This window comes from Pimephales promelas, chromosome 19, assembly GCF_988280905.1.
Source record: "Pimephales promelas chromosome 19, fPimPro1.hap1.1, whole genome shotgun sequence".
NCBI lineage: Eukaryota > Metazoa > Chordata > Actinopteri > Cypriniformes > Leuciscidae > Pimephales > Pimephales promelas.
This window is the reverse complement of record NC_142787.1, coordinates 4,432,296-4,445,198: the sequence shown is the minus strand read 5'-3', so window position 1 is coordinate 4,445,198 and position 12,903 is coordinate 4,432,296. Positions and strand designations below refer to the sequence as shown.

The following is a 12,903-nucleotide window of genomic DNA, read 5'->3' as shown; positions in this document are numbered from 1 at the left end:
ATGTTTTTCACCCTGTGCTCACCTGGACAAAGTTGCAATATGCAATATGAGTTCAATATGCGTTTTGGTGAGTTAAACGAAATGGAATGGATTGCTGCATTTGTCTCAAACCCATTCATACTCATTGATATAAAACAGGTTGCAGCCAAATTCCAGAAAGCATTTTCTTTGTCAAGTGGATTTGACATGGAGATGTTTGATTTGCAAAATGACATTGAGCTGAAAGCCAGATCAAGGGACAGTGACTTTTGGGGACTTGTCAAGGGGTTGTTGGGGGTGCACAGTACCAGAAAAAAAAAAAAAAACATTTCTGGACTTAATAAGATAAATACATAAAAATTAATAGAAATACATAAATAAACAAATAATCTGGCACCATAGGGTCATCATGTCCACCAAGCCATGTTTTATCAGCCTTCAAAAATCTGTATGGTTTTAAACCCAATACATATTCATATTTGATATAATATTCATATTCCCATTCGTAAAATCAACGTTTGGGGGTTTGCGTCGTGCGCGTGCAAACTCTCTGTCATCATGCGCGTGCTGCATCTATAATTCTATTATAGGCTATATATATATTAACTGTTGGCAAACTAAGATTGTTTGTAGAATTTGTAAAATTCTTATTTTTACCTGGGTGCGCTTTCCCATACTGTTTCCTTGTGTAAGCAGCTGGAACATTTATTAAACATGTAGAATACTTTCCAGAGCATTACATATAGTATTATAAATTCAGACGTTTGTGATATATAAAAAAAATAAAAAATAAGATTATCTTTTTTAAATTAGATTGAACACGGAACAGTTTTTTTTTCCTGTGAGTGAGACTGGAAACCCGGTAGTGGATTAGAGCGGGGTGATAACAGAACGTGTAAGGATGATAAAATTGATGTAGTAATGATACATTGAATGGATTGATGCAAGTTAAAAGATAATTAATATTGTTTATAAAAAGGTGCAAGTTAAAAATCTTTATTTTATATCTTAAGGTTAAAAAGTTAAAATGTTTGGGTCATTGCATTGTTGCACTATATTTAATTAATTTCTTTATAAAACGAGAGGGAAAGTACATATGATCGGTAGATCAGTGATCCATTGCTTTGTGAGTCAAGGAGCTAAATAGGATAAAAAAAGACAATATGTGTTTAAAATGCTTATTTAAGTTCTATAACATTTTTGGGTAGTGTACTTTAATTCACAATATGCTGTGTTTGCTTGTTTATACGTTTCACTTTCTTTTGCTGTAAGTTTAAGTTCCGGTTTGTGATCAGAGGATCTGTGAACAATTGCTTATGCCTTGTTCAGCCTGTGTACGGAACGCGCGGCTACATTCATTCATCCATTACAACATTGGACTTGACTGAAGCCACATCGTGTCCGTGTCATATCTTTCTATTTCCCTTTTAACAGGTAAGAAAGTGGGCTGTAATATGTTTGAACGATTTATATAAGTGTCTAATACCATAGGGAACATGTAGGGAGTACATTTATAGTTTATAGTAATTGATATATGCACATTTAGCAGGCTAACCGTGAAGTGTTGATCCAGTGTTGCCTGTATGCTAACTATGTCACATGGCCCGAGATTAAAAGCTTGGTGCTAATGTAAAAGTGCAGGCGCCGCCATTTTCTCTGTGTATTTGTTTTATATTGTAGAAAAAAGGTAAAAGTATTATTGTTAAAGTTTATACAAAAATAGTGTTTAATGTGAAGAGGCAATATACTTTCTGTGTTAAGTGCAACGTTACTACTGATGTTAAAGTGTGTATTCTGAATGAATGACTATAAAACAGTAGTATTTAGCATTACAGAATATTCTATTGTGCTCTTTGTATTTTCCAAGTAATTTACAGGGTTAAGTTAAATCTCTTGTTTAAACAGTCTGTTTTATTAATGTACTTTTTCAAGGTAATTTGCCAATGTTGTTTTAAGATGCTGTAAAGATGCTTTGAGATATTTTTGGGTAACTAACTTTAAAGATTGACTCAGATATTTTGTAATAAGGAGTCATTACTGACCAGCTGATGTTTTTCTTTATTGTGTAATTCTTAGAGGGACATTATTATGTCGTGTAAAGAGAAAATTACATGGTTAAATGTGATACTGAGTGAATATATATTATGCTATTCATGGTAAATGCATTACAACATTGGACTTGACTGAAGCCACATCGTGTCCGTGTCATATCTTTCTATTTCCCTTTTAACAGGGGCACAACAAACGCTTAGAGTGCAGAGAGGAACGGGCTTTTGCTCCAGTCCTGGCTTTGCGTCCGCGCCGTTAGGAGCTAAGCTCTAGATTAGTGTATTTTTTAACTAATTTGCGGTAAAACTAGTCGATCACGAGTGGCTCATCAGGTAGATCTATAGATAAACTCATCTTTCAGGGATTTGACCGGCCGGGTTCACACTTCAGCGTGAGAAATCGGGTGTGTGTGTGACGTGAGAGCGTGAGAATTGGCTCAATTTTGCGTGAAACTCGCGCTCAATGCATGAGAGTTGGCAACCCTGGATTCAATCATGTGTTTGACTAGAGATCTTACGGCATTAGACGCTATGCTGCTGCGTCTCAATAAAGATTCTAGAGCGTTTTTTTTTTTTGTGTGTGGCCGATTCAGATAAACTCCAAAAAGGAGGACAGAATGAGTGTGCGGCTTGAGGCTACGCCGGACGCCAGACACGGAGCTTAAAATGCGGACTGTCCGGCCAAAATCCGGACGTATGGCCACCCTACATCCAGCTGCAGTTAGCTTATTTGAGATTGTTGAAAATTTTGTTAGTTCATTTACCTTCAGAAACTTCAGTGAATAAACATTTTTTTGCTGACAATGGAAATGTTTTTAGTTCGATGCCACTTCATCTGATCATTTGATGTTTTCATCCAGTTTAAAGTATTAAAAGAAAGAGAGAGAGAGAAGAACATTTAATGAATATGAAATTCAAATCCAATTAAAATACTAAATAAAAGACAAGTTGGAAGTACAATCTGGGATGTCTTTCTCTGTCTATTCATCGATAGGTAGATCTTGTCTTTCTTTAAAGGAGTAGTTCACTTTTAAAAAAAAAAAACTTTGCTGATAATTGACTCACCCCCATGTCATTCAAGATGTCCATGTCTTTCTTTCTTCAGTCGAAAAGAAATTAAGGTTTTTGATGAAAACATTACAGGATTTTTCTCCATATAATGGACTTAACTGTTCAAGGTCCAAAAGACCGTTTCAGTGCAAACTGCAAACTGTTCAAAGGGCTTTAAATGAAAATACAAAATACATTAACATTCATTTTACAAGGAAAGTAATACAAATAATAAATAATACATTTCTACATACTATCAAAATAAACACAATAAAACAATTAAACAATAACCCGCTGCTCACACTGGGAAATGGACTATGCCTAGACTATCCAGAATTCCTTGGGAGGGAATAAAATGAGGAATGAGGAACAGGGTGAGGAAAATGAGGAACAGGATGCTGATGACATGAACCTCTAATTTACATTTTATTTATTTATTTGTTTTATTTGAGCTGTAACCATTCAGCTCAAAAGGAGAGAGCCGAAGCAACAGAGCTTATTAGCGCCCCCCTCCCAAATTTCATACAAGACAATTTCACATTTCACAATCGTTCAAAGGAACAAAGTGCAAAACAACAACAAAAAGACAACAAATATCTGGTCATGATTAAACAACAAAGCGACAACAAGAATCTGGTCATTGTAAAAGTACCCCTACTGACAACATTTCTTCGTCTCTATACTTTGCAAAGATCTTTTGTTTATATTTGTATTTAAAAAGATTGATGTTTGAACTTCTTTTTATAACTATCTCCAAATTATTCCATAATTGTACCCCCTTGACTGTAAGGCTAAAACTTTTCAAAGTTGTACAATGTTTCTGCGTCCTAAAGTTTAGTTCATCACGTAATTCATAACAACCAGTACGTTCATGGAACCTTTTTTGTATTTGGCTTGGTAATAATTTGTGCCTTGCTTTGAATAACATCTGTACTGATTGGAACTCAACAATGTCATAAAACTTCATGATCTTAGATTTTAAAAATAGTGGGTTTGTGTGGGCCAAAAACCCCACTTTATGGATTAAGCGAATAACTCTTTTTTGCAACATTACTATTGGTCTTAGTGTGCTTTTATAAGTGTTTCCCCATATCATAGAACAATAATATAAATAAGGCAAGATCAAAGAATTATATAACGTATGCAGTGGTTTAATATTTAAAATGTGCTTTACTTTTGCAATTACAGAAATACTTCTTGATATTTTAGTAGCAAATAGCAATATATTTAATGTGAGAGTTCCAAGAAATTCTATCATCTATAATAACTCCAAGAAATTTGATTTCATGCACCCGCTCTATAACAACACCCTCTATCTGGATTGCTTCCTGAGCCTCAGTGTTACTGTTGCCAAATATCATCATTTTACTTTTACTCAAATTTAGTGATAATTTGTTTTGTTTAAACCACATATTAACATGTTTAGGTTCCAAGGTAACTATTTGACACAGTTGTTGTAAATCATTACCCGATGCAAAAATATTTGTATCGTCTGCAAACAAGATAAATCTCAGTATTTTTGATGTTTTACAAATATCGTTTATATACATATTAAATAATTTTGGACCCAGAATGGAACCTTGAGGTAAGCCACACACAATTTCTTGACAACTTGACTGATGATCTCCTATTGTCACACATTGTTTTCTATTTTTTTAATAACTGGTAACCCACTGTAATGCTACCCCTCTAATCCCATACTTTTCCAATTTATTAATCAATATGTCATAATTTATTGTGTCGAATGCTTTACTTAGGTCAATAAATAACCCTATTGCATATTTCTTGTTATCAACCGCATTCGTTATTTCATCAATTACATCAAGGAGAGCATATGAAGTTGAACAATTTTTCCTAAAACCAAACTGATTGTCTGAGAGTAAATTATTTTTTTCAATAAAACTATCAAGTCTAGAATTAAAAACCTCCTCTAAAATTTTTGAAAATTGTGATAAAAGGGAAACAGGCCTGTAATTAGTAAAGAGATACTTTTCTCCTGCCTTAAACATAGGAATCACTTTTGCTACTTTCATACTCTCAGGAAATTGGCCAGTTTGCAACGACAAGTTACAGATGTACACTGTAAACCCTAATGTTGTCTTTACTTAAACAATCAAGTGTACTTGACTAAACATTACTTAAAATGTTGCATTTTGGCTCTGTCACTCAAAAATATAAGTTCAAATAACTTATTTACCTTCAAAATACGAAAACTTAAGATTTCAAGTGCTGTGAACTCAAAATAATGATTAAACCTTACAAAAGGTCATTTTCAAAAATGTCTTAACTGTGAAATGATGATACATTCATTCATGCTTTCTTTCAAGTGCAAGGTGTCATTCTATTTTACCAGTAAACAAATGGCTTTCATTTTACAATTATTGATCGTAATGGAAATAAACTGATGTTTATTTAAAAAAAGAACTGATACTTTAAACTTGACAAATAAACTTTATTACCCATATTCAAGTGCTTTTGTAATACTGGGGGTTGCACAATTTTCATACATTTCACGTGCACATATTTGCCACGTGCCAAAATGCATGAAAGAGTTCCTCACATCAGCCAACAACCAAGTCTCAATAAAAAAAATAATAAAAAAAATAACAGAAATACAGCGACGACACATTATGTTGAACGTTAAATCAAATTCATTTCAAAGGTTTAAAGATGAACTGAACTGAAATTTGAAAAAAGGTGACATAACAGATGTATTTTATTAATTATCATTGGTACAATTTTTAAAATGGCATAATTTGTTAAAAGGGATAAAATGGTACATTGAAAGTGTTGTTTTCGTTACACGGGCGCCGCCATGTTGGATTTCAACGTTCGATTACGTCACTGGCATGGTAAGCCACTCCGCTGCCTACCCGCACCAGCAGAACAGCCGTAGCTTGTAAACAGTCTGAGGCTAGCTGACATGGCTGAAGAAACAGAATTTTTAGCGACACACTATCTAGAGATATGTACTTTCGTCAATGAGTACATGAAACGTCTGACAATGTCTGCATTAAATGTTTTATTTACACAAGTTACAAGTTCAACATATCACGTTAACGTTACACGAATCCTTGATATTCGGCTGAGGGGAAAAGATCCCTGATGTATAGTTCACTGTAAAGGATGGGAAAATGCACCCTCGCCCATAGAGTGAACTGCCAGTACACTGTTAATCTAATGTTAATCTAGTACACTGTTAATCGCTGTTTTCTCAGTCTGAAAAAAGTATAACAAGTTAGCCCAGCCTAGTCGCCTATTCGTAAAATACCCTGCTACTGATGGGGCGCTCGCGTCTCAGCTCGGACATCCATAGACAGCGTAGCCTCCTCCAACACGTTTCTCTCACCGAACAGCATCCGAAATGAACGGTGCATGGTGATGCATTTTTCGCCGATCAATAAATGTTCCAGGTTGACCTCTCTGCAACAGATCGACTCCTGTGCAGTATGCATACTCCACAGCGCTCGCGCCCACAATCACTTCTCCCCAAACGATCCTGTACAGTAAGTGAAGCCTAAAACTGATCGTCCTCCATGTGGTGGTAGTCAGACACCACCGGCATGTCCCTCGCGGGCTCAAATGCGTAATCCATGCCGTTAAAAGTGCTCATTTTCGTCCGTGTATATAGGACCTGCAGCTGTTGTTTATGGTGCTCCGCGGGTCCTACCATGCCAGTGACGTCATCGAAATTGCCAGCGCTAACAAGCGCAATTTTGCGTTGCTTATAAAAAGCTATATTAATATTTTTTATTAAAATGTTTAGTGTAATTTACTTTTAATTGTCATAAACAACACGTTTTCATCGTCGATTTTTTTCAGTTCAGTTCATCTTTAAAACGTCTCTCTCTGATCTTCCTCTGATGCGATTTGTCACGCAAGCAGTTCTGCATGGCAACAAGAGAACTAATGCGCTGATTGGTGGATTACAAAATTGGTGATTTTCGCATCGTCTCGTCAGTTGCTGACACCAGTTCAAATGTGAAGACGGGACGGGAGTTATTCTTTGTGTAACATTCTCGGTAAGTACAATTATTAAGATATAAAGTTATTTTGTATGACTTTTTAACTCAGAAATATGTTTATTTAAATCCTTGCACGGTTAATAAAAGAGAACGCAGCCATAACGTTAATTAGTTCCTGGTCAAACGTTTCCAACACGTTTTATGTGATGATATGATAACTGCGATATCAAACGATTCTTTAATTTATTAGTTTAATTGTGTAATCGTGTATTTCTCGGAAAAAGAACATAGTTAACTAACGTTAACGTTATTTGAGACCAGTCAACTTTGTGATGTTTTTTTCTGGTCAATCTTTTGACAATCTCGACATTAATTAACAGTATTTTTTTTTGTGTTCACTTTGTGATAGTATGCTTATTGAAATGTCAACTGCTTATTTTCTTATTTTACTAGTGAGATAGCTACATATTCGACGATCTTTTTTTCTGTGCAAGAAAGAACATGGCAGCTATGCACAGACCATGTGGGTTATTTTTCCCGGGCAAAGGTCAGTTTTACCAGTAACTTGCAAATATTTTCATGATACATTTCTGATTTTGACTTGTAAAACGTAAAGTATCTATCACAAGTTGTAAGAACATTTGTTACTATAGCAACGAGTCTAGAACGAATAGTTCGTAGATTGTAAAATTAACGTCACGCTTGTCACCAATAATTACAGCGATTTAGTCATATGGAAAATACTATAGAAATCAATGCGAACTAGCAACTTTTGGTTACAAACATTAAAAATTTTACTTTTCGTTTTCAGCAGAACAAAGAAAGCCGTGCACACAACTGTTTGAGCATGAGTAGGCTATGATCATTTTTACTTTTGAGTGGTCTATTCCTTTAACGTGTTAAAAATATTTCTTAGCCTCTACATTTGTTTCCTAATTATTATTTCAATGTGCACGCTAATGTGATTATGTGATCTGCTCTTATCTCCCCAGTTCAACAGAATTGCTGGCAAAAAACCTAAAGCAGGATTTCTACGAGAACCTTGATAGACATAGTCCACGGTTCATGGACCTTTTTTGAGCCAAAAGGGGGACTCCTGGTCAGTAACGGTTACTTGGCTAACTTTTTGAATCAAATAAAGGTTAGTAATGGTTAATAATAATAAACAAGGTTTTGTCTTATTTAAGATAACTTAAAGGATAACTTTTACTCACCCTCAAGTTGTTCCAAACCTGTATACATTTCTTTGTTAACGCTGAACACAAAGGAAGATATTTTGAAGAATGTTTGTAATTGAACAATTTTGGGTACAATTGGTATTGTTATTTTTGCAATGTTGGCCCAAAACTGCTTGGTTACAAACATTCTTCAAAATGTATTCTTCCTTTGTATTCAACTGAGCAAAGAAATGTACAGGTTTGGAATAACTTGAGGGCGACTAAATGATGACAGAAATTTCATTTTGGGGGAACTATATCTATATATTTAAGAGCATTCATTTAATCGTATATTCTTACAAAAGTTCTTCAAATATATTGATTAGTTGTTGGCATTAATGGAATTTTGTGTTTTCCTCCAAAGTTAGCCCAGCCAACGGAGGTCCTAACCCTTGTGATTCAAGGACTACCTATCATGCTTGGAGATGATGGTGACTCTTTCTTCAAGTCATGTTTAGTAAGTGCATCTGTTCTTCACGTGTTAACATTAAAACAACCACATGTGCTCCCATTAGTCTAAGCATTTGTCAAGCATTTGAAAATCATGTTGATTTTAAAGCAATAGTTTCCCGAAAAAATTAAATTTGCAGGAAATGTTCTCACCTTCAGATTATTCAAGATGAAGAAGAGTTTGTTTCTTCATCTGAAAAGATTTGGAGAACTTCAGCATTACATCACCAGCTCACAAATTGATCCTCTTTAGCAAACAGATGCTCAAACTTGTTCAAACAGCTGATAAAAACATCACAATAATCCACAATTAATCCACACGTTTGCTCTTTCGACTCTTACTTACAACACCCATTCGCTACAGAGGATCAATTTGGGAGCAAGTGATGTGATGCTACAGTTCTCCAAATCTTTTCAGATGAAAAAACAAAACAACAACTCTATGGCCTGAGATTGAGTGCATTATCATGTTTGGGTGAACTATTAATTTAAAATACAAAGTAGCCAGTTCTATTCCTTTAAAATACAAATGTAGCCAGTTCTTCAAATTAATAAATGTAATTTATACTGCATACTTAAAAAAAAAAAGTATTGTCTTTGCTGGAAACATGTACATTTTCATAAAGTCAAATGCGTACTTGTCCATATAATTTGGGATTAAGGTTAGTGCTATGTGTGTTTTTAATAAATCTAGTGCACGTTCTGATAAACATCAATTTATAAACATTTGATTCCTGATCGTAATACTCTATTTATGTCTGTTTTTACACTAGGTGTCTGATCATCGCAACTCCATCCTTAATGTGCCAGTGGGCATCTTATTTGAGGACACTGACCTTCAGCCCCCCAATTCCTTGTATTTAACTTCTACAATTGGAATAATAAAATGCAGGACCTCCCACAGGCTATGTGTCTCCTCTTCGGTCTGATCTACGAACTTGAACTGAATTACCCCAAATCACTTGGCAACACGTTTGATTTCATCCAGCGTGTGTTAATGTCAATGGGACAATATTCTCTCAAGCCTAAATTGCAGTCTCTGGCAAACCAGCTTTTTGTAAAAAAAAAAACAAAAAAACTTCACTTTGAGACTTTAACACCACTCTGAGAATAATCTACAAATGATTTGCAGGATATATGTATTGGTACCATTTTTACTACCTCTTCAGTTTTGTGACCCAGAAAATATTTGTTTAAAAAAAAAATGCCACTTTGAGACTTTAATATTTCTGACAATGTTTTGTGAGGGAAAATGGTTTAAATTGTGAAATGCTCTATAATTAATGTGCATTAGTCAGTTTAGTACAGTACCATTGTTGGTAACAATACCTCTACAGTGTGTTCAATTACAGTATAGTTTGTACTGTAATATTGTGCAAATATTTAGTCAAATACAGTGACTATGGTCAGTATGCTTTACTTATTTTGCTGTGATTGCATAAAGCTTAAACCAGTAAAATGTTAAAAGAATGTACATTACGTGTAAATGTTCAGTACATTTACAAAAATCTGAGACTTAAGTGTATTTTGTAAGTGATCAGAGTTGTACAATTGATATTGCACTACTTAATGTTAGATACTGTTGCCACATTTAAAGTTATGTACAGTGTGAGACTCATTTCCATTTGAAATTTTGGTCAATAAAGACTCAAAAGATCAATATGTTGTTCATTGTTTTATGTAAGTGCAGTGTGCATACAGCTTACAGTCAAAAATAATAGCTTTAATATTTTAAAATAATATTACAGTAACATTTTCATGTTGAGTTTACTTAAATATACAAGTACAATTGATATTAACACTAAGTTAAGTGAACTTTATTGTTTAAGTGTATTAAATAATCGTCAAGTTTGGTGAACTAAACAATTTAAGTCAAGTCTACATAACTACCAAGTTAAGTAAACTTAAATATGCAAGTTTTGGGAGACCCCATTACTCAATTAAATTGAGGGAACGAGTTTACTCAAATCAATTGAGTTAAATCAACTTATTAGGTTTTTCAGTGTATGTTAACGGCTTACAGATACTTTCAATAACACCTTTTAAGGTCTTCATATCCATATCATAGAGGTCTGTCGAGATTTTATTTTTACACCTTCCAACAATGTCCAATATCTCATTTTCCTCAACAGGATTAAGAAACAATGTCTTGGGATTTGTGTCTATTAGCTCACAATTATAGGACTCAACATTTGCAATTTTTGCAGCAAGATTCGGGCCAACATCTACAAAGAATTTATTAAATTTATTGACTATTGTGTTCTTATTATTGATAATGTCATCCTCTTCTCTAAAATATTGTGGATAGTTGTTTATTCTAGATTTGTTTGTTATTAAACTATATAAAATGTTCCATAAACCTTTAGTATTATTCTTATTACTATCTAACAATTTATTGTAATAATCCTGTTTACATTTTCTAATAATGCCTGTCAATTTGTTTTTATATTTCTTATATTTAACCTCCGCTTCTTTTGTTCGATACTTTAAAAAAATGTGTAAAGTGAATTTTTTTTCTTGCATGCATTCAGCAATCCTTTTGACATCCATGGGTTTTCTCTGCCCTTTCTATTTTTACAATATTTTTTTTATTGGACAATTTTTATCATATACTTTTTGAAATACTCGTACAAACTCATCATATGCCTTATTAGTGTCATTCTCTCTGTATATAAAACTCCAATCTTGCATTAATAGTTCCTTTCTAAATGCTTCAATTTACCCTTCTAGACCAATACATGGTTTCCTCTTCATTTTTTTGATGAGCATTTTTATGTAACACAAAAACTGGAAGGTGATCACTAATATCATTTATCATTAGTCCGCTGACTGTATTACTTTCGAGTTCATTGGAAAAAATATTATCTATTAAAGTAGCACTATGGTTTGTAATTCTATGTTACATTTTGAAAAATGGGCATATAAACTAATATAGTTGCTGTAAATTCTGAATAAAGAAAATAAAGAAATACAAATAGGCCTAATGTGCACCATAGAGTAGAAAAAGTTACCAAACTCATATTTAACCAAACATTGAAAAACAAAACATTTATGCAAAAAACATTAACCAAACAAACACAAAGCATACACCACAATCAGGGGTCACAGTGCTTTTTTTGTAAGGCTTTCTCAAAAGTAATCGCAGATAACTATGTATTCAACCCGAGCATGTTTTCGAATTCAAAGTTGACTTCAGACTTAATACAGAAAATTGCACCAATAGCCTAACATTTACTGAGCTGAACAGGCTTCTGTTTAATAGATTGCAAAGGTCAGCTGTGGTTGTGTTATATCAAACACACTGAGCTGCTCTGCTGATACGGCATGAAAAGTGCAACTGCTCCGACTGCATCAACAATAGCCTTAATCCCACACCATGTGCCATGGCGAAAGGATTTGTTAAGCCTGACCTCAATATTACAGGGTTATACAGGGTGCAAAAGACTTTTCATAGTATTTTTTTTTTTTTTTTGTATTGGATTGTCATGCAGTCAAATCAGGTAAAATGTTGTACTACTCATTGCTACTATACACTCACCTAAAGGATTATTAGGAACACCATACTAATACTGTTTGACCCCCTTTCGCCTTCAGAACTGCCTTAATTCTTTGTGGCATTGATTCACCAAGGTGCTGAAAGCATTCTTTAGAAATGTTGGGCCATATTGATAGGATAGTATCTTGCAGTTGATGGAGATTTGTGGGATGCACTATTGGGTTGAGATCTGGTGACTGTGGGGGCCATTTTAGTACAGTGAGCTCATTGTCATGTTCAAGAAACCAATTTGAAATTATTCAAGCTTTATGACATGATGCATTATCCTGCTGGAAGTAGCCATCAGAGGATGGGTAAAGGTGGCCATAAAGGGATGGGCATGGTCAGAAACAATGCTCAGGTAGGCCGTGGCATTTAACCGATGCCCAATTGGCACTAAGGGGCCTAAAGTGTGCCAAGAAAACATCCCCCACACCATTACACCACCACCACCAGCCTGCACAGTGGTAACAAGGCATGATGGATCCATGCTCTCATTCTGTTTACGCCAAATTCTGACTCTACCATCTGAATGTCTCAACAGAAATCGAGACTCATCAGACCAGGCGACATTTTTCCAGTCTTCAACTGTCCAATTTTGGTGAGCTCTTGTAAATTGTAGCCTCTTTTTCCTATTTGTAGTGTAGATGAGTGGTACC

The 12,903-nt window shown here is 34.5% G+C and overlaps 1 long non-coding RNA gene across 2 annotated transcripts; it reads left to right on the top strand.

Annotated features, from left to right (window-relative positions):
- Nucleotides 1-6,938: 6,938 nt before the first annotated feature.
- On the top strand, nucleotides 6,939-10,421 carry LOC148970708 (uncharacterized). 2 transcript variants are annotated; one of them, XR_016147726.1, is made up of 5 exons: nucleotides 6,939-7,099; nucleotides 7,496-7,589; nucleotides 8,035-8,183; nucleotides 8,624-8,716; nucleotides 9,483-10,421. It is a non-coding gene; the product is annotated as an uncharacterized LOC148970708 (long non-coding RNA). The 2 variants fall into 2 exon arrangements; XR_016147727.1 differs by lacking the exon at nucleotides 7,496-7,589 and having other exon boundaries at nucleotides 6,943-7,099; nucleotides 9,483-10,420.
- The last annotated feature ends 2,482 nt before the right edge of the window (nucleotides 10,422-12,903 follow it).